This window comes from Pelophylax lessonae (assembly GCF_965119305.1).
Source record: "Pelophylax lessonae genome assembly, chromosome: 4".
NCBI lineage: Eukaryota > Metazoa > Chordata > Amphibia > Anura > Ranidae > Pelophylax > Pelophylax lessonae.
The window spans coordinates 215,851,202-215,873,621 of record NC_138771.1 but is presented as its reverse complement, the minus strand read 5'-3'; positions in this window follow the sequence as shown (position 1 = coordinate 215,873,621).

Here is a 22,420-nt window from a genome sequence, read left to right as displayed (position 1 = left end):
AAAAGTGTATGTATATCACACGTACACAACCACACTAGGCCCCAATTACTATTGTTTGTACCCCTAAAAGGCTAGGAGTAGGGGGAGTATGGAACAGGCAGCACCCTCAAACCTTCAGAAGTATGAGATGAACCCCAACAACTTGGAAAGGTGGATCTCTCTCACACGTACCAACACAGACTATCCCCCAATTTAACTGATCCCCAAAGGTTTTTGATTAAATAGCGGAATAGAAAATATGATCCCAAAAAAGTGTATGTATATCACACGTACACAACCACACTAGGCCCCAATTACTATTGTTTGTACCCCTAAAAGGCTAGGAGTAGGGGGAGTATGGAACAGGCAGCACCCTCAAACCTTCAGAAGTATGAGATGAACCCCAACAACTTGGAAAGGTGGATCTCTCTCACACGTACCAACACAGACTATCCCCCAATTTAACTGATCCCCAAAGGTTTTTGATTAAATAGCGGAATAGAAAATATGATCCCAAAAAAGTGTATGTATATCACACGTACACAACCACACTAGGCCCCAATTACTATTGTTTGTACCCCTAAAAGGCTAGGAGTAGGGGGAGTATGGAACAGGCAGCACCCTCAAACCTTCAGAAGTATGAGATGAACCCCAACAACTTGGAAAGGTGGATCTCTCTCACACGTACCAACACAGACTATCCCCCAATTTAACTGATCCCCAAAGGTTTTTGATTAAATAGCGGAATAGAAAATATGATCCCAAAAAAGTGTATGTATATCACACGTACACAACCACACTAGGCCCCAATTACTATTGTTTGTACCCCTAAAAGGCTAGGAGTAGGGGGAGTATGGAACAGGCAGCACCCTCAAACCTTCAGAAGTATGAGATGAACCCCAACAACTTGGAAAGGTGGATCTCTCTCACACGTACCAACACAGACTATCCCCCAATTTAACTGATCCCCAAAGGTTTTTGATTAAATAGCGGAATAGAAAATATGATCCCAAAAAAGTGTATGTATATCACACGTACACAACCACACTAGGCCCCAATTACTATTGTTTGTACCCCTAAAAGGCTAGGAGTAGGGGGAGTATGGAACAGGCAGCACCCTCAAACCTTCAGAAGTATGAGATGAACCCCAACAACTTGGAAAGGTGGATCTCTCTCACACGTACCAACACAGACTATCCCCCAATTTAACTGATCCCCAAAGGTTTTTGATTAAATAGCGGAATAGAAAATATGATCCCAAAAAAGTGTATGTATATCACACGTACACAACCACACTAGGCCCCAATTACTATTGTTTGTACCCCTAAAAGGCTAGGAGTAGGGGGAGTATGGAACAGGCAGCACCCTCAAACCTTCAGAAGTATGAGATGAACCCCAACAACTTGGAAAGGTGGATCTCTCTCACACGTACCAACACAGACTATCCCCCAATTTAACTGATCCCCAAAGGTTTTTGATTAAATAGCGGAATAGAAAATATGATCCCAAAAAAGTGTATGTATATCACACGTACACAACCACACTAGGCCCCAATTACTATTGTTTGTACCCCTAAAAGGCTAGGAGTAGGGGGAGTATGGAACAGGCAGCACCCTCAAACCTTCAGAAGTATGAGATGAACCCCAACAACTTGGAAAGGTGGATCTCTCTCACACGTACCAACACAGACTATCCCCCAATTTAACTGATCCCCAAAGGTTTTTGATTAAATAGCGGAATAGAAAATATGATCCCAAAAAAGTGTATGTATATCACACGTACACAACCACACTAGGCCCCAATTACTATTGTTTGTACCCCTAAAAGGCTAGGAGTAGGGGGAGTATGGAACAGGCAGCACCCTCAAACCTTCAGAAGTATGAGATGAACCCCAACAACTTGGAAAGGTGGATCTCTCTCACACGTACCAACACAGACTATCCCCCAATTTAACTGATCCCCAAAGGTTTTTGATTAAATAGCGGAATAGAAAATATGATCCCAAAAAAGTGTATGTATATCACACGTACACAACCACACTAGGCCCCAATTACTATTGTTTGTACCCCTAAAAGGCTAGGAGTAGGGGGAGTATGGAACAGGCAGCACCCTCAAACCTTCAGAAGTATGAGATGAACCCCAACAACTTGGAAAGGTGGATCTCTCTCACACGTACCAACACAGACTATCCCCCAATTTAACTGATCCCCAAAGGTTTTTGATTAAATAGCGGAATAGAAAATATGATCCCAAAAAAGTGTATGTATATCACACGTACACAACCACACTAGGCCCCAATTACTATTGTTTGTACCCCTAAAAGGCTAGGAGTAGGGGGAGTATGGAACAGGCAGCACCCTCAAACCTTCAGAAGTATGAGATGAACCCCAACAACTTGGAAAGGTGGATCTCTCTCACACGTACCAACACAGACTATCCCCCAATTTAACTGATCCCCAAAGGTTTTTGATTAAATAGCGGAATAGAAAATATGATCCCAAAAAAGTGTATGTATATCACACGTACACAACCACACTAGGCCCCAATTACTATTGTTTGTACCCCTAAAAGGCTAGGAGTAGGGGGAGTATGGAACAGGCAGCACCCTCAAACCTTCAGAAGTATGAGATGAACCCCAACAACTTGGAAAGGTGGATCTCTCTCACACGTACCAACACAGACTATCCCCCAATTTAACTGATCCCCAAAGGTTTTTGATTAAATAGCGGAATAGAAAATATGATCCCAAAAAAGTGTATGTATATCACACGTACACAACCACACTAGGCCCCAATTACTATTGTTTGTACCCCTAAAAGGCTAGGAGTAGGGGGAGTATGGAACAGGCAGCACCCTCAAACCTTCAGAAGTATGAGATGAACCCCAACAACTTGGAAAGGTGGATCTCTCTCACACGTACCAACACAGACTATCCCCCAATTTAACTGATCCCCAAAGGTTTTTGATTAAATAGCGGAATAGAAAATATGATCCCAAAAAAGTGTATGTATATCACACGTACACAACCACACTAGGCCCCAATTACTATTGTTTGTACCCCTAAAAGGCTAGGAGTAGGGGGAGTATGGAACAGGCAGCACCCTCAAACCTTCAGAAGTATGAGATGAACCCCAACAACTTGGAAAGGTGGATCTCTCTCACACGTACCAACACAGACTATCCCCCAATTTAACTGATCCCCAAAGGTTTTTGATTAAATAGCGGAATAGAAAATATGATCCCAAAAAAGTGTATGTATATCACACGTACACAACCACACTAGGCCCCAATTACTATTGTTTGTACCCCTAAAAGGCTAGGAGTAGGGGGAGTATGGAACAGGCAGCACCCTCAAACCTTCAGAAGTATGAGATGAACCCCAACAACTTGGAAAGGTGGATCTCTCTCACACGTACCAACACAGACTATCCCCCAATTTAACTGATCCCCAAAGGTTTTTGATTAAATAGCGGAATAGAAAATATGATCCCAAAAAAGTGTATGTATATCACACGTACACAACCACACTAGGCCCCAATTACTATTGTTTGTACCCCTAAAAGGCTAGGAGTAGGGGGAGTATGGAACAGGCAGCACCCTCAAACCTTCAGAAGTATGAGATGAACCCCAACAACTTGGAAAGGTGGATCTCTCTCACACGTACCAACACAGACTATCCCCCAATTTAACTGATCCCCAAAGGTTTTTGATTAAATAGCGGAATAGAAAATATGATCCCAAAAAAGTGTATGTATATCACACGTACACAACCACACTAGGCCCCAATTACTATTGTTTGTACCCCTAAAAGGCTAGATGAGGAGTAGGGGGAGTATGGAACAGGCAGCACCCTCAAACCTTCAGAAGTATGAGATTGTGTTCACTGTACCCCACAAAGATTGAGTTCACTGCACCCCACAATGATTGTGTTCACTGCACCCCACAAAGATTGTGTTCACTGCACCTCACAAAGATTGTGTTCACTGTACCCCCCAAAGATTGTGTTCACTGCACCCCACAAAGATTCTGTTCACTGTACCCCACAAAGATTGTGTTCACTGCACCCCAAAAAGATTGTGTTCACTGCACCCCAAAAAGGATGTTGTTCACTGCACCCCAAAAAGGATGTTGTTCACTCCACCCCAAAAAGATTGTGTTCACTGCACCCCACAAAGATTGTGTTCACTGCACCCCAAAAAGATTGTGTTCACTGCACCCCAAAAATGATTTTGTTCACTGCACCCCAAAAAGGATTTTGTTCACTGCACCCCAAAAAGGATGTTGTTCACTCCACCCCAAAAAGATTGTGTTCACTGCACCCCAAAAAGATTGTGTTCACTGCACCCCACAAAGGATTTTGTTCACTGCACCCCAAAAAGATTGTGTTCACTGCACCCCAAAAAGGATGTTGTTCACTGCACCCCAAAAAGGATTTTGTTCACTGCACCCCAAAAAGATTGTGTTCACTGCACCCCACAAAGGATTTTGTTCACTGCACCCCACAAAGATTGTGTTCACTGCACACCAAAAAGGATTGTGTTCACTGCACCCCAAAAAGATTTTGTTCACTGCACCCCAAAAAGATTGTGTTCACTGCAGCCCAAAAAGATTGTGTTCACTGCAGCCCAAAAAGATTGTGTTCACTGCAGCCCAAAAAGATTGTGTTCACTGCAGCCCAAAAAGATTGTGTTCACTGCAGCTCACACACAGAAAAATGGATGTGGATCACTGACACCTGCCTATCTCCAATCCCACACCACACAGCAATATCGATTGTAGTTTGTAGAACAGTTTCCCTAAAATTCAGCAGACTCTGTCCCTAACAGGATTGAGAAGAGATCGTAGATCAGGATTGAGTGCAGACCCCACCCCCCACACAGCAATATCGATTGTAGTTTGTAGAAGACACTGACCCTATAATTCAGCAGACTCTATCCCTAAAATGCCTACAACTCGCCCTGCCTAAACACTCCGACCTGTCCCTCAATTCTATCCGGACACAAATGGTTTTTTCCTGCCTATCTTTCCCTAATCAGCAGCCAGCACGTTGATGTGTGCTCTGTCCCTGAATCTAAGCAGCATAATGACGCCGCTGCGGCTGCCTCGAACTTATAAAGACTTGGTCACATGCTTCAGACGGCCAATCACAGCTACTGAGACATTTGCAGGCATGGCTGGGATGGCTTAAGGCACACCAGTTAAACGATTGTTGATTGGCTGTTGAAAGCCCGCCATGAAAAGAGCGCCAAAGCATGCAAAACCCGGAAATAAAACGACCGAACACGGATTTTTACCCGAACATACAGTAAAGTGTCCGTGTCCGTGTTCGGGTACAAAAAATCCAATTATTCGGTACGAACACGAATAATACAGTCCGTGTTCGCTCAACACTACTCAACAGTCCTAATTTGTTACACAACACAGCAAACAAAAACAAAAAAGTGTTCGATCACTGCCAGGATATTTTCAGTTAACCGATCACCGGTGAACTCGCGAGTCCCTCTCCACCGACATTAATATACACAAGCCACTCACCAGAAAGATATGACCCCCATTTCAGGTAGTCAATTAAAGTGAAACTAATGCTCCATAAGGCCCCCAGGAAGATCCTATCAGTGTGGACGAAGAAAAAGATATGCTTCTCATAACGTAGTATGTCCAACAGATTTATTAAAGCAACTAAAATTACACTTACGATCGGTGAACGTTCACAGGCATTTAAAAAATAGCAGGGGATCCTGCTCTGCGCTCATGTGACCCCCGATGACATCAGATGCACACTGACAAAACGCGTAGAGTGGGACTAGGATGCGATGCGGTGCTTCCGCTGGAACGCAGGTGGAGTGCAGAGCGGTGTCCCTGCTATTTTTAAATGCCTGTGAACATTCAACGATCATAAGTGTAATTTTAATTGCTTTAATAAATCTGTTGGACATACTACTCTATGAGAAACATATCTTTTTCTTCATTTACACAATTCCTCAAGCTTCTGCATCCACACTGATAGGATCTTCCCGGAGGCTTATGGAGCATTAATTTCACTTTGATTGACTACCTGAAATGGGGGTCATATTTTTCTGGTGAGTGGCTTGTGTCAGTGGAGAGGGGCTCACGAGTTCACCGGTGATCGGTTAGCTGAAAAGATCCTGGCAGAGATCGAACACTTTTTTGTTTTTGTTTGCTGTGTTGTGTGTAACAAATTGGGACTGTTGAGCACTGTGGTTTCACTTTATACACCGTATAATTTTAATTGTTTTCTAATTGTATCATTCACTGTGAAGCACGGTCAATACCACATGGTATGGAAATGCAATTGTTTTAGTAAACATAAACTGCTAAATACCTTTTCTCATCAGCAGTAAGAGCAGTCTTGTGACTTCTATCAGTGTCTGGTTAAAGCTTGTAGGAGAAGTTTTCATTCTCTCCTGATTGTCTTATGAGGTTGCATGACCCCTGACCCTCTGTCTGGGCAGTGCTGATAACATGCATCCTCCCAAGAAAAAAAAAAATTCTAGCAATACACACCAAACTGAGCATGTACAGGGTGACTCCAAAGGCTCTGTCTTATCAGGAGATGGATTGGGGACAGTGAAAGAAAGGGAGGATCAGAGAAGATAGGATTAAACAGCCTTTTTACACAATTCCGAGGATTATCCCCTTAGGTTCCACAGTGAGAAAAACAAGCATACTTTACTACATATACAGACTGATTTTACTGTTGTGGGTTTAGTAACACTTTAAGAGGTATTGTATGCATAAACATATTAAAACCTTTATTGTTTCAAATCTATCTTTTTTTCTTTATTACTGTTTTTAAAGGCACTGCAGAAAACACTCACTGACAACCAGTGACCTCATTAAATGCCTGTGATTGAGGCACAGATAACAAGCAAAATGTGCAGAGACAGTTGGATCCGTACCTTGTGATCACTGTGAACCAATCACAATGATCACAATTGTAAATGTTGCCTTTCTTTTTTTTTTCAGACCTTTACCTCTACCCTTTCTCTAATATCTGAGGAAGGGGAGGATGAAGGATTGCAGGAAGGGATCAGCAGCAACAACAGATTCAAGGAGGGTGGTTTTAAAGTGTCACCACCAATGATTGTGGGATCATTTTTTAAAGGTGGGAAGTTCAACTGCCACTGTCCACCAATGGTGAGGGGGATTTAAAAAGCCTCCAACCACCAATGATTGGAAGGAGGGGGGATTTTATTGCTACAAAATGGGCTTTAGTTGGGCGATTTTTAAAAACTAAGCACACCAATACCAGCATGTTTCCCTATTTCCCCAAAAATTGGAGTGTCCATTTTCCAAAAAGGGGAAATTTGGGGATGCTTGCACTGTTCTTGTATTTTAATTTATATGTTTTATAACAGAACTTAAGAGTTTTTTTTTTTTTTTTCAAATTTTGATTTTGTCTCTCAGATAATAAAATATAAAAAAAAAAAAGAAAAAAAAACACTTGTTATCAAATAGCGGCAAAAGAAAGCTCTATCTATCTATCTATCTATCTATCTATCTATCTATCTATCTATCTATCTATCTATCTATCTATCTATCTATCTATCTATCTATCTATCTATCTATCTATCTATCTATCTATCTATCTATCTATCTATCTATCTATCTATCTATCTATCTATCTATCTATCTATCTATCTATCTATCTATCTATCTATCTATCTATCTATCTATCTATCTATCTATCTATCTATCTATCTATCTATCTATCTATCTATCTATCTATCTATCTATCTATCTATCTATCTATCTATCTATCTATCTATCTATCTATCTATCTATCTATCTATCTATCTATCTATCTATCTATCTATCTATCTATCTATCTATCTATCTATCTATCTATCTATCTATCTATCTATCTATCTATCTATCTATCTATCTATCTATCTATCTATCTATCTATCTATCTATCTATCTATCTATCTATCTATCTATCTATCTATCTATCTATCTATCTATCTATCTATCTATCTATCTATCTATCTATCTATCTATCTATCTATCTATCTATCTATCTATCTATCTATCTATCTATCTATCTATCTATCTATCTATCTATCTATCTATCTATCTATCTATCTATCTATCTATCTATCTATCTATCTATCTATCTATCTATCTATCTATCTATCTATCTTTGTAAATCAACTGTTGCCCAATGATATTGACCCACCAACGACCCAAAGATGTTCACAGTGATGCAAACACTGGAAAGTGACATATCCTTGAACAGTTACTATGTGTACACAAACTTTATACCAAAAAGTGTAACGCCAGATAAAATAAATACATAAATAATCAAGATAATAGATGTAAATCAATAAACTGAAGTACAATATAAAACATCCCACTGTGTAAACCACTCAGTGAATGTGAAAAATGAAAGTGCTAAGTGCATCTGCTAAAAAATCACAAAAAAAACAAGGCAAATTAATCAGAATATAAATATGTGAAAAAAAAGTCCACAATGTGATCCAAATGAGGAAACGTAAAGTGCTCCGTGCTTCTCCTTCACCCGTGATGCCAAGCCTCTCACCTTACATTAAGACCCCTGTTCCCAGTGGGTCATAATCAGCTTTCCCTCCTCGGGATAATAGCAGTATGGTGTAATGGACTCCACAGCATGGATTTGCCTCATACACTGACCTCCATGCTTAGCAGATCAAGATCAGCTGTTGATCCTCTAGGGATAATAGTGGTGTGGTAGGTATAGAGACAGTCATGGGCTGGATCAGGTATCCGATCCCTTCCAAATTTCCGCAAATGCAAAAAGAATGGGATCTAGTGCTCTCTGTCTGATCAAATGCTTTATTGTTTAAAATAGAGATGTTACTCACAATGAGGGTACATCAGCTGTGCGGGCTGTACAGACGATATGAGGGATCAGGAGATCTCACTACACTCAAGACTAAAGATGTGGTGTACGCAGACAGGCTCCGTAGGGGACACTTTTTGGGGACCAGTGACACTAATACAGGGATCATTGCTAAAAAATATGCACTGTAACTGCACTAATGACACTGGCTGGGAAGGGGGTTAACATCAGGGACAATCAAAGGGTTAACTGTGTGCCTAGCCTGTGTTCTACTACAGTGTGGGAGGTGCTTTTACTAAAGTAAGACATCGATTCTAGTCACTGATTTGCAGGAACACAGGATCCATGCCTTCTCTCCTGTCAGAACGGCAATGTGCCTTGTTTACATACAGTCAGGTCCATAAATATTGGGACATTGACACAATTCTAATCTTTTTGGCTCTACAATGGATTTGAAATGAAACAAACAAGATGTGCTTTAACTGCAGGCTTTCAGCTTTAATTTGAGGGTATTTACATCCAAATCAGGTGAACGGTGTAGGAATTACAACAGTTTGTATATGTGCCTCCCACTTTTTATGGGGCCAAAAGTAATGGGACAATTGGCTGCTCTGCTGTTCCATGGCCAGGCGTGTGTTATTCCCTCATTATCCCATTTACAAGGAGCAGATAAAAGGTCCAAAGTTCATTTCAAGTGTGCTATTTGCATTTGGAATCTGTTGCTGTCAACTCTCAATATGAGATCCAAAGAGCTGTCACTATCAGTGAAGCAAGCCATCATTAGGCTGAAAAAACAAAACAAACCCATCAGAGAGATAGCAAAAATATTAGGTGTGGCAAAATCAACTGTTTGGAACATACTTAACCTTCCTAGCGGTATTCCCGAGTGTGGTTTGGGTTAAATTTCAGTGCCAAAAGCGGTAACCCCGAGCCACACTCGGGGTACCGCTAGGAAGATCGCTGGATCCTGTAAGAGAGGGTACTCACCTTGTCCCCGGGATCCAGCAATGCATCCCGTCGGTGTGCGGCGGCGGATCTTCCTCCCGATGCTCTCTGTGCCCGACTTCCGTCTCCTGCGTCGTGACGCTCGCAGGGGGGTGAAACCGGCTGCAAATTCAAATAGTAAAACACACAAACACACTGATACATTACAAAATAAAATAAATTCACATTAGTTTGCCCCCCAGTGCCCTTTCCTACAGTTTTACTGTACTTTATATATATATATACGTATGTATATATATATATATATACACATATATCTATATCTATATATATATATATATATATATATATATATACACAGTGCTTTGCAAAAGTATTCGGCCCCCTTGAACTTTGCGACCTTTTGCCACATTTCAGGCTTCAAACATAAAGATATAAAACTGCAATTTTTTGTGAAGAATCAGCAACAAGTGGGACACAATCATGAAGTGGAATTAAATTTATTGGATATTTCAAACTTTTTTAACAAATAAAAAACTGAAAAATTGGGCGTGCAAAATTATTCAGCCCCCTTAAGTTAATACTTTGTAGCGCCACCTTTTGCTGCGATTACAGCTGTAAGTCGCTTGGGGTATGTCTCTATCGGTTTTGCACATCGAGAGACTGAAATTTTTGCCCATTCCTCCTTGCAAAGCAGCTTGAGCTCAGTGAGGTTGGATGGAGAGCGTTTGTAAACAGCAGTTTTCAGTTCTTTACACAGATTCTCGATTGGATTCAGGTCTGGACTTTGACTTGGCCATTCTAACACCTGGATATGTTTATTTGTGAACCATTCCATTGTAGATTTTGCTTTATGTTTTGGATCATTGTCTTGTTGGAAGACAAATCTTCGTCCCAGTCTCAGGTCTTTTGCAGACTCCATCAGGTTTTCTTCCAGAATGGTCCTGTATTTGGCTCCATCCATCTTCCCATCAATTTTAACCATCTTCCCTGTCCCTGCTGAAGAAAAGCAGGCCCAAACCATGATGCTGCCACCACCATGTTTGACAGTGGGGATGGTGTGTTCAGGGTGATGAGCTGTGTTGCTTTTACGCCAAACATAACGTTTTGCATTGTTGTCAAAAAGTTTGATTTTGGTTTCATCTGACCAGAGCACCTTCTTCCACGTTTGGTGTGTCTCCCAGGTGGCTTGTGGCAAACTTTAAATGACACTTTTTATGGATATCTTTAAGAAAGGGCTTTCTTCTTGCCACTCTTCCACAAAGGCCAGATTTGTGCAGTATATTACTGATTGTTGTCCTATGGACAGAGTCTCCAACCTCAGCTGTAGATCTCTGCAGTTCATCCAGAGTGATCATAGGCCTCTTGGCTGCATCTCTGATCAGTCTTCTCCTTGTATGAGCTGAAAGTTTAGAGGGACGGCCAGGTCTTCGTAGATTTGCAGTGGTCTGATACTCCTTCCATTTCAATATTATGGCTTGCACAGTGTTCCTTGGGATGTTTAAAGCTTGGGAAATCTTTTTGTATCCAAATCCAGCTTTAAACTTCTCCACAACAGTATCTCAGACCTACCTGGTGTATTCCTTGTTCTTCATGTTGCTCTCTGCGCTTTAAACAGACCTCTGAGACTATCACAGTGCAGGTGCATTTATACGGAGACTTGATTACACACAGGTGGATTCTATTTATCATCATTAGTCATTTAGGTCAACATTGGATCATTCAGAGATCCTCACTGAACTTCTGGAGAGGGTTTGCTGCACTGAAACTAAAGGGGCTGAATAATTTTGCACGCCCAATTTTTCAGTTTTTTATTTGTTAACAAAGTTTGAAATATCCAATAAATTTCATTCCACTTCATGATTGTGTCCCACTTGTTGATTCTTCACAAAAAAATACAGTTTTATATCTTTATGTTTGAAGCCTGAAATGTGGCAAAAGGTCGAAAAGTTCAAGGGGGCCGAATACTTTCGCAAAGCACTGTGTATATATATATATATATATATATATATATATATATATATATATACACGTGTATAAAAAAAATCATATGTAAATAGTTGGTTTGGGCGGCTCGTCCTTAAGAATTACATGCAAAATAATGGTACCGCTTTCAGCACCTATAATCGGAAAGAATCATACCGCCAGGGAGTTTAAAAAGAAAGAACACAGCGGTGAGCTCAGCAACATCAAAAGACCCAGAAGACCACGGAAAACAACCGTGGTGGATGATAAACAGGCAAAAAATCGAATACATAATAAACAGGCAAAAAATCGAATACATAATAAACAGGCAAAAAATTGAATACATAATAAACACTAAAGGCCCGTACACACGTACCGATCGTCGGCATACAAACGTCGGTGGACGAAGGATCTGCCGATTGTACGCGTGTTAGTATGGTGCCTCCGACAGATGTCTGCGCACAATCCGCGGACAAAAGTCTTTCTTGCAAACATGAAAATATTTGTATGCCGACACCAGAACGGACGATTGTTCGCCTGTCAGTACACAATTCTGCCGACACACAGCTACAAATCCCAACACGCATGATCAAACCAAATGAGTTCCCGGAAGAATTTTCTCTAGTAAACTCAACATTTTATTCAGAAAGAACTTTCGGCTCGCGGAAGTCCAAGAAATAGGTGAAATGCGGAGCACATGCTCATCTTGATAAATGTGAGAAGAAGGAAGATGCTGCTCATAATGCCATACTTTTCTAATAAAAAGGCATGTGTTCTGTTATGATGAAGATAATGTTTGTCTATTCTATCTGTTCTATCAAATTTTAGAATTAAATAATTTGAACTCTTCACCATTATTTTTGTATTTTCACACCAAAGATCTAACTATTGATATGACCCTTTATTCTTGTATGAATTAATGTCTAAAACATATTTTTCAGGTTATGCACAATATTAAACATGTTAACAAATTCAGATAGGCCATTTTGTATTTTCAATTTCTTTATTTTTTGGATCTCAGCAAAAAAAACCAAAGCAAACATCAATACTTTCCGTATAATAAACTAAACATAAAAAAGGTCCATTTGGACAAAATTAAAATAGAAACTGGCAAACAGGGGTAAAATAAATAATAGGGGGTTACAAAAATTAAAGTTGCTGGTAACTGTAATCAGGTTGCCATGAGGGCAGGTTTGGATCATGCTGGCCATATTGCCACTGGCCATGTGGCATTTGGCGAGGTGGTGGGTGTTGTGGAGGTGGAGGTGGAGGTGGAGGTGGAGGGCACGGGTGCTCCTGGCATGCATGGCTGTGCTCAGTAAGTATGCCGTTTTCAGCCTTTTGCAGCACATCAAGAATAATTTTTCTGGCATACTGACACTGCCTGAGGTCCACCTTATCCAAAATTTTGGCAGTCATATTCCCGAAGGACTCATTTGCCTCCGGTTTCCTACGGAGGGCTATGGTGGCCTCCTGTATGAATTCATCTGTGATGTCGTCGATGTGCTTCCTCTTTTGCCTCCGTTTGGCAGGAGGAGGTGGTGGTGGAAAGAGTTCCGCAGGCTCCTCAGGCTCCTCAGGCTCCACAGGCTCCCCAGGCTCCTGGCTGCAACCTGGCTCCTCCTCAGTGACACTTCCCTGTTGATGAAATGAACAATTGATTAGAATGTTATAGTGTATATAAAAATGCATGTTTGTTATATTATTGTGAACAAATAGCAGACTTTACATACAGTGGCGTATCTAGGGTCTCCAGTGCCCTTGTTGAGGAGCTGTATTTGGCAACAACCCCCCCCCCCCCCAAGATCAATGTAAAACTGTAACCCACCCCCCCAAAAAAAAATTAAAGGGCATTAAAAGTTTCTAATTTGCCCCTTGTTTGCCCAGTGTAGAGCTCTCTAGTGGGCAATCATTGTCTCAGGTGTGAAAAAGAAAGAGAGGGTTGAGAGATAGAGAGAGGGAGAGAAAGAGGGGGTGTGAGAGAGAGAGGAGGGGGTTGCAGAGAGAGAGGGGCCTGAACTTGCAGAGGGCTTGATGTAGGGCATTGAGGGTGAAGCAGTGCAGGGAAACAGGAATAAGGAAGCCACCTGCCTTGCTGACCCAGAGTGAGAGACCAGAGACATGGAAGCAAGGATGGATGGATCATTTGCAGGAGCTGTTAGTTTTGTATTAAAAAAGGTTGAGCCAGAGGAATGCTGAGGCTACAGCAGTGTTTGTTAGGACCAGAGGTGTGCTGGGGATGCAGCACTGTTTGTAAGACCGGAGGTGTGCTGGGGATGCAGTGAGAGGCAGTCTCAGTCTCCTGGTCTTTTGGCTCAGCTGCTCTCAATGTTTTACACCTGCATGAAGCAGCTCTCAATGTTTTACACCTGCATGAAGCAGCTCTCAATGTTTTACACCTGCATGAAGCAGCTCTCAATGTTTTACACCTGCATGAATCCGCCTGCAAACTGGGGGTTCTGGGGTGTGCAGGCTGAGTGGATTGTTAAAATAAACAATAAAACAATGCCAATGTTTTTGTGACCCACCCCCCTTGGCCTGCGCCCCTGGCGGTTGCCTGTCATGCCAACCCCTTGCTATGCCCGTTTACATAAAGGGTCAATTATGGTTTAGCTTATAATTTTGTTACATGATTACATTTTAGCAGACAATATATTGTGAAATGCCATACCTGAGTAAAACTCTCCTCCAGGAAATCCTCATCCTGGCTTGGATCTACCGACACTGAGCCCTCTGCCGAAGTAGAAGGCAGTGTTGAAATTGACGGCCTGGATTCCATGGTGTCTGCCAGGAATCGCATGTTATCATAGTACCACAGCCGTGGTACATATACATTCCGTGCCCCTGCTCCAGACTGGGTGGACTCCTCTATTTTTTTTAACTCCCGCCTGTAGGCAGTGCGAATACTGTTTATTTTTTTGCGGATATAAGTAAAATTTGCCCCAGGACAGACGGGCTTGTAGAAGGCCACCAAATGTTCCATGGCCTGTTTTCTGAGTTTTCTATTTTTATAATCTGCGGACTTGACTTGCCACAAACACGGCAGTTGCCTGAATTCATCAATGAAACTGATGAGAAAGTTGTGGGTGGTGAAATTGTCCACCATATTGCAGGACAGTATATGCCTGCAAGACACAAAACAACACAAAACATATTAAAATAGCATGTATTTTGGCACATAATAAAGATATTCCTAATAAAAGCTGTATAGGGCCCAAAACACACACTTTCTATTAAAAGAGTCGTACCTTTGTTTGTGGGGAAAAGTCGTGATTCGCCGCTCGATCGTGGTCCAACTCTCGATATGTCCGCTAGCGAATCGTCGGCCGAACGATCTGGCGTCCTTTAAATACAGCGCAGGCGTCAACTCCTCCTCCAGTGGCGGGCTTGTGCAGGGGTGTGTACGTGCCGAAGATCAGGCCTACATGCGGCACTCACACCTGAGGCAGTGGAATAATCATTGTTTAATTAGGAACCATGTCTCAACAATCTGGGAGCTCAATTAGTGGGGGCCGAAGTGATTGGGCCACCCGAAAATCAAGGGCTACACCCATGTCAAAGCCAGAAATGGTGGAGATGGTCTCCATTTTAGAAAAAATGGATTACGATGGAAAGTTGGCAAATTACGATCGGCCCAATGCCAGGAAAGATGGCATCATGGACAAGGTGGTGGCCTGTTTGGTCAAAAAATTCGGTGTCGAGCGATCGAAAGATCAGATTCGGAAACGGTGGTCCGACCTCAAACACCGTGAGCAGGATCAGCTTTCCCAAATCCATCGGATTTTGAAAAAAAGTAAGTTTTATTTTTTTTTTTTTTTTTAATCATGCAATATGTTTTTTATAATTTTGTGTATGTTGTATTAACATGTCTAGATTATAATGTCTATGTAAAAAGTTAGATTACTCATTTTAGTTGTCATGTCGTGATTTGATCGATCTATTGTTGATGTTTTAGTATATGACATTAAAAGTCAGGAAGCCATAGTTAAAAATATATGTATTGTGTTGCAACGAACGTTCTTTCCTGCACGAATCTTCTCAGCAAACATTCCTATTAATCACAGATTATTATTCAAACCTTTAAATAGGAGAAAAACGTAAACTCCGTGCCAAACAATGGGAAAGGAGGAGGAGAGGTTTGGCAGCTCCATCGGCAGTTGTGGAAGAAGAGGAGGACATGGGCCCAGATGGTGGCACAGATTCCACTAAAGGTAATTGGTTCCTATGCACTGTCAAACATTAATGTACCATATTTTTCGTAGATAACCATGTACATGTCTTCATATTTGTTACTAAAAGAGCTATCAAGCAGGGCACCATGTCCTAACAAATGTACCTCTTGTGACTTTTATGATATGGCCAATGTTTTGTATTATGTAGATGAAGACATTATGCCTGAGGTGATTCTGGTGGAGCCTACAAGTGACCAGACACCAGAGCAACAAGAAGGTTGGTAGTCACAGATTTTTGTGTAGTGGGATCATAGAAATATGTGTATTTGCAATGATTGTTTAACCTTATATTCTTGTATTCCCTTACAAATTTACATTGCAGATGTTGCGTCATGCCAGGATGTGGCATCCCCAGCCAGGTCTGAACCAATATCTCCTGGCAACTTGCCAAGCAGCATGGAAGCCACTTCAGAAACTGTGGAGGAACCAGGACCAAGTGTCCAAGAGCCAATTGTGTGCCCACGTAGGTTTTTTCAGAATGATTTTTATCAGTGTTATTTTTAGCCTCCAATTTACAACACTAGTTCCCTATGGGAGCCTCTTTATTTGAATGGAAGTCGCACCGTAAGTCAGATCAGGATGCTCTGACTTGCGGGGCCACTTGCGTTGTGAAGATTTTTGAGGGGGAACTACACCAAAAAATTGAAGAACCCACCGTGGGTGTCCCCCCAAGTTCACAACCAGGCCTTTTGTGTGTGGTATTGAGTTTGAGGGTATGCCCACAACAAAAAGACAGCGTGGGTTACCCCCAAAACCCCTACCAGACCCTTATACAAGCATGCAGCTTGTCAGGCCAGGAAAGAGAACGAGCAAGCGGACCAAACACCCCCTGGACCACAGCAGGACACATGCCCTCAACATGGGGGGGTTTTGTTGCTTTGGGCCAGGGGGCCTCTGCACCGCACACCCAAAAGCACCTTACTCCCATGTAGAGGAGGACAAGAGCCTCATCCCCACAACCCTGTCTGGTGGTTTTGGGGGGTCATGCGGCCAGGGGGTTCCTAGGACTTTGGAAGCAACCTTTAACAAAGGGTGGCCCCCAGATCCCAGACCCCAATCACTATGTGAATGGGTATGGGGTACATAGTACCCCTACACATTAACCACATAAATGGAAGTGTATGTGAATAACGACAGGAGACGTTTATGAAATGTTCTTAAAGATCTTCGTCCGGTCTTCTCCACTCTGCTCTTTGGATCTTCTCCTCTCCACTCTTCTGCTGTCCAATCTTCTGCTCTTATGTTGTCTGCTCTTTTGCCCTAGGCTCTTCTTCTTCCTCCTGTCCTCCTCCAATGCTGTTGCCGTGCATTCTGCCCGTCTCTGGTCTCTGCATCTTAATATATATACATTACAACCATGCCCTCACAATGACGTCATCATGCGTTCACACCCCTAATGAATATATAGTAAGCTCAGGAGACCGGCAGAATCATCAGCAACAGCATTGGAGGAGGTCAGGAGGAAGAAGAAGAGCCTAGGGCAAAAGAGCATAAGAACAGGGTAGGTATTAACTCGAGAGGAATTTAAGATTACCTGGACACCAAATGTTTCTCTATTATTATGACCTCATGTAGGTGATTCACATTGACTCTTTTTTTTTTTTTTTTTACAGACCATGTTTTACATAGTTGCACATTAGCCAAATTGACCCGTGAGGCTCTCCAATGCTGCGCAGACCTGGAACAAATAAAGGAGACTGCAACGGCATTACAAATCAAAATGCGCAATTTTGTGGACATGATTGGCAAATTTTAAGCCACAATTTTCCTACGTTTTTAATGTTTGTATTGGGATGTTCCTGATGTTACAAATTTTTTATGATGTTTTATGGCATTTTAATTACACTCAGATGTTAAAGAGTGTACCCAAGTTTGGGAAAAGCACTTTACAACACCCTAACCCTAACCCTAACCCTAACCCTAACCCTGTGAATGTTTGATACTAAAACATTTTTACATTCAACAATGTGTGTTCAATTCTTTATTAGACTTTCGTTGGGGGGTCGAGGTCTAAAGCTGTGTAAAGAAGCACTAAATGTATGATGGCTGTCCTATTCACATATTTACATGTTAATGAAAGCATTTTGGACACTGCCATATGCGAGTTGCTGGAGGTGTCAATGAAATGTTAAAGATACCCCCAGTTTTAACGCATATCACAGTGCGATCTGACATTTCACACAGGATCGGATCACACAAGTTTGAACGACTGTGCGATCCTATCCTGATGCGGCTGAATAAATGCATCATGTGCGACTTTTGTGCGAGTGCATTGCGAATTGAGCCATACAAACTGTATAGCTGATTTTCGCATGAACATCTGATCGCATGTAATAAAGGAGCAGTGCGCTACGATATTACATGCCATCAGATGTGCAGTGTGAATTGAGACATACACTTTGTATGGCTACATTCGCACTGAACACGCATACAAGTCGCACATGACCCTTTATTTCTGATGTATCTGGATTGGATCGCACAGTGCTTAACACTTGTGGAATACAATCCTGTGCAAAAAGTAAGTGGCGGGTCACCCTTATGCAATGCTGGAAGGCTGCAAAGTCGCAGACTTCCCGCATCGCATAAGTGTGACTCAACACTCAAGGTACTAGCAGTCCTAGGATTCAATATGGCATTGATATTGCCAGTAGCAATCAGTGTAGGGAGATCAGTGTAATCTATAGTGTATTGCTTGTTCGTTGCTCTAGTTCACTTTCCATTACCTATATATATAACACTTTGAGATGAACAATGATCAAGTTTCACATAACACTGACATATCCTAACATTGGTGGGCAGTGAGAAGGATGTCATAAATGAACACAACATAACAGGTGTAGGTACTTTGTTAATACCCTAATGTATTATATGAAATATATAGTATGGGCAACTTCTGGACAATGAACACCAATGTAAGGTGACATTAGATGAACCTTGGGTGTGACCTAGTTCTCAATGTGACAGGGTTTGTGTAAATTTTGTGGGGTGCAGAAGGCCCTTGTATTTACACCACTGGCTAAAAAATAACACATGGCCATCATCACTTTGGATCAGCTGGTGAGAGACTACAGTCAAGAAACACACTGATGAATGTATTAACCCTTCCAAAGTCACACATATATAACACATGATTAACCCAAATAATTGTGTTTGGCATATGTGCCCAAATGATTATAATCCATAATACAGAATCATTGCAATTTTTGTTTAATGTGTTGAAAAATAATATATCTCTGACATTTATCTTGTGTGTCCAATCTTTAACAAGATTAATGGGTGTGTGACAGTGATTGCTGCCAGGACACAGCTCCTCTCCCCACGAAATATTCCAGATATTCCTGGCGGATCTGACGGGCCCTGTGTGATGCCAATGCTGACCGTCCAACTTCCATTGACGGCATGGACTCCACTTGGTTAGAAGGTTGGGCCTCTCCACTTGTACCTGGCATAGCAGGGTCAGTATCCAGTTGCTGCAATACATAATTTTGTGCATTCCTGCGTAGGAAGTTGTGCAAAATGCAGCAACACAAGACCACATTATCCACTTTGTACAGTGCCAGGTTTATGGACGTCAGGAATATCCGGATCCGGTTGGCCATTATCCCGAAGGCATTCTCCACAACTCTGCGAGCTCTGGACAACCGGTAGTTGTAAATCCTTTGGTCTGGGGTGAGGTTCCTCTGAGGGTAGGGCTTCATGAGATGCTCCCCAAGCGCAAAAGCCTCATCTGCGATAAACACAAAGCTCATACCCTCAACAGTTTGCTCCCTGGATGGCAGGTTCAGAGTGCCGTTCTTTAGACGACGAGCGAACTCCGTCTGCTCAATAACTCCCCCATCCGAATTGCGGCCATTTTTGCCAATATCCAAAAAAATAAACTCATAGTTTGCATTAACTATGGCTAGCATGACTATACTAAAAAAACCTTTATAATTATAATAAAATGTGCCGGAATTCGGAGGGGGGACAATGCGGACGTGCTTCCCATCAATAGCACCCCCACAATTGGGAAAATTCCACTTCTCCAGAAATTGATCAGAAATCTCCAGCCATTGCTCTGCGTTTGAAGGAAACTGTGGGGAAAAAATAAAAAAAAATAAAAAAAATAAAATTAGTGCTTGAGCACATCACATTATTAATTACACACACAGTTGTCTGTTAAATGCTTATGCAACTTGCTAAAAAAATATACAACAGGAAGGCAAAGGTTTGGATATGGGGATGTAACATCTACATACATTTATTTTCAACCTCCTATTGTTCTTATATTGTAAAGGGCCATACACACTAGAAGATTCTCTGAAGACTTTTTCGTGCAGATTTACCTTTTCTATGTAGTGCAAGGGCCTACCAGATTGCATAGGATTTGAAAGTGTTTGTTGGACCTCATATTATTTGGTTTTGGTAAATCGGAAGGATAAATTGTTCTGACAATCTTCTAGTGTGTATGGCCCATTATACTCACCAGCTAGAGCTGAGATTTACAAACTACGGCCCTCCAGCTGTTGCAGAACTACACATCCCATGAGGCCTTGTAATTCTCTGACATTCACAGACATGACTAGGCATGATGGAAATTGAAGTTCGTGAACAACTGGTGGGCCATAGTTTGAAGACCTCTGAACTTGAGCTTTGGTATATGCTGACTTTGAGATTTAGCATGTGGGTGGGGGATGGGTAAGTAAAACTGGGCATTTATACATCAATAAGGGCTTGTGGTCAGTGAAGGTTTTAACATCATTACATAAACATACAGAATCATAGGTGGGAATGGATGGACTGATGTATTTTAGATAAATCATTAACTAGGTACTAAAACATTGGCCAAGGAATAATTGTTTGAGGGAAAGCAATAAAATGACCCAAATTCAAAATACTGTTAACAGGCAATGCGTTTAGGGACACATAGGAGAGAATGGTGGGGTGGTTAGTGGGTAATTTTACAAATGGTTAAAGATAATCTACATCTTTACTACTATGTGCATGCGGACAGAGGGTAGTTTACAAATAATGGCCTGTGTCAATTGCTGTACATCCAAAAACATCATAATTCGGGTGAAACTAGTAATACATGTAATGTAATGTAAAAAATCAAACATACCTTGATATAGTCCTTCTGCAAGACCTTGATGATGGCAGAGCAGGTCTCAGGGATGATGATACCAAGTGCTTGGGGGGAGATGCCTGTGGTGAACTTCAGATCCTGCAGGCTTCTCCCTGTTGCAAGATACCTCAAAGTCGCAATTAACCTTTGCTCAGGAGTAATTGCAAGCCGCATACAAGTATCCTGCTTCAGAATATAGGGGGACACCAGGGCAAGAAGACGGTAAAAGATGGGATCCGTCATCCTCAAATAATTCCTGAAGTCATCAGGATTATTTTCCTGGAGCTCCCTCAGCAAGGACATATGAGAAAATTGATCACGGTTAAGCAACCAATTTTTCGTCCAGGAGGTCCGCTTCTTCTTCCTATTGCTCGTACGTCGTCTCAGAGCCAAAACTCCAACACTAACGACAGCAACGGACGAATTCACGGTCGCCATAATAAATTCTCGAACGATGTCTCGGAAAATAGCGAAATGTCGTCAACCAAACAAATGCTACCGAAATCAGCGCGAGATGCCCAGAAGGGTCACGGCCAAACACTCACTTCCTCTTTTGTAGCGGCGAACGTGCGTGGAACGTAGTGACGTCATTTTCTGTCGGAAGACAAATGTCCTGGGCAAGTTTAGAGCACTTTTCAACAGACAAACAACAAACACACCAGCCGCGAACATTTGTAGGACGTTCCGTCGGCCGACGATCGGTACGTGTGTACGGGGCTTTAAGCATTTGCGCGCTATTCTTTTTTAATAACCGTGGTGGATGACAGAAGAATTCTTTCCCTGGTGAAGAAAACACCCTTCATAACAGTAGGCCAGATCAAGAACACCCTCCAGGAGGTAGGTGTATGTGTATCAAAGTCAACAATCAAGAGAAGACTTATGCCCCATACACAAGTGCAGATTATCTGCAGACTTTTGTCTGCAGACTTACCAAAACCATATAATATGAGGTCAAACCTAAACACTTTCAATTTGTATGCAATCCGGAAGGCCCTTGCACTACATAGAAAAGGTAAGTCTGCAGACAAAAGTCTGCAGATAATCTGCATGTGTGTATGGGGCATTACAGAGAGTTCACCACAAGATGCAAACCATTGAGCCTCAAAAACAGGAAGGCCAGATTTGAGTTTGCCAAACACCGTCTAAAAAAGCCTTCCCAGTTCTGGAACAACATCCTATGGACAGATGAGACCAAGATCAACTTGTACCAGAGTGATGGGAAGAGAAGAGTATGGAGAAGGAAAGGAACTGCTCATGATCCAAAGCATACCACCTCATCAGTGAAGCATGGTGGTGGTGGTGTCATGGCGTGGGCATGTATGGCTGCCAATGGAACTGGTTCTCTTGTATTTA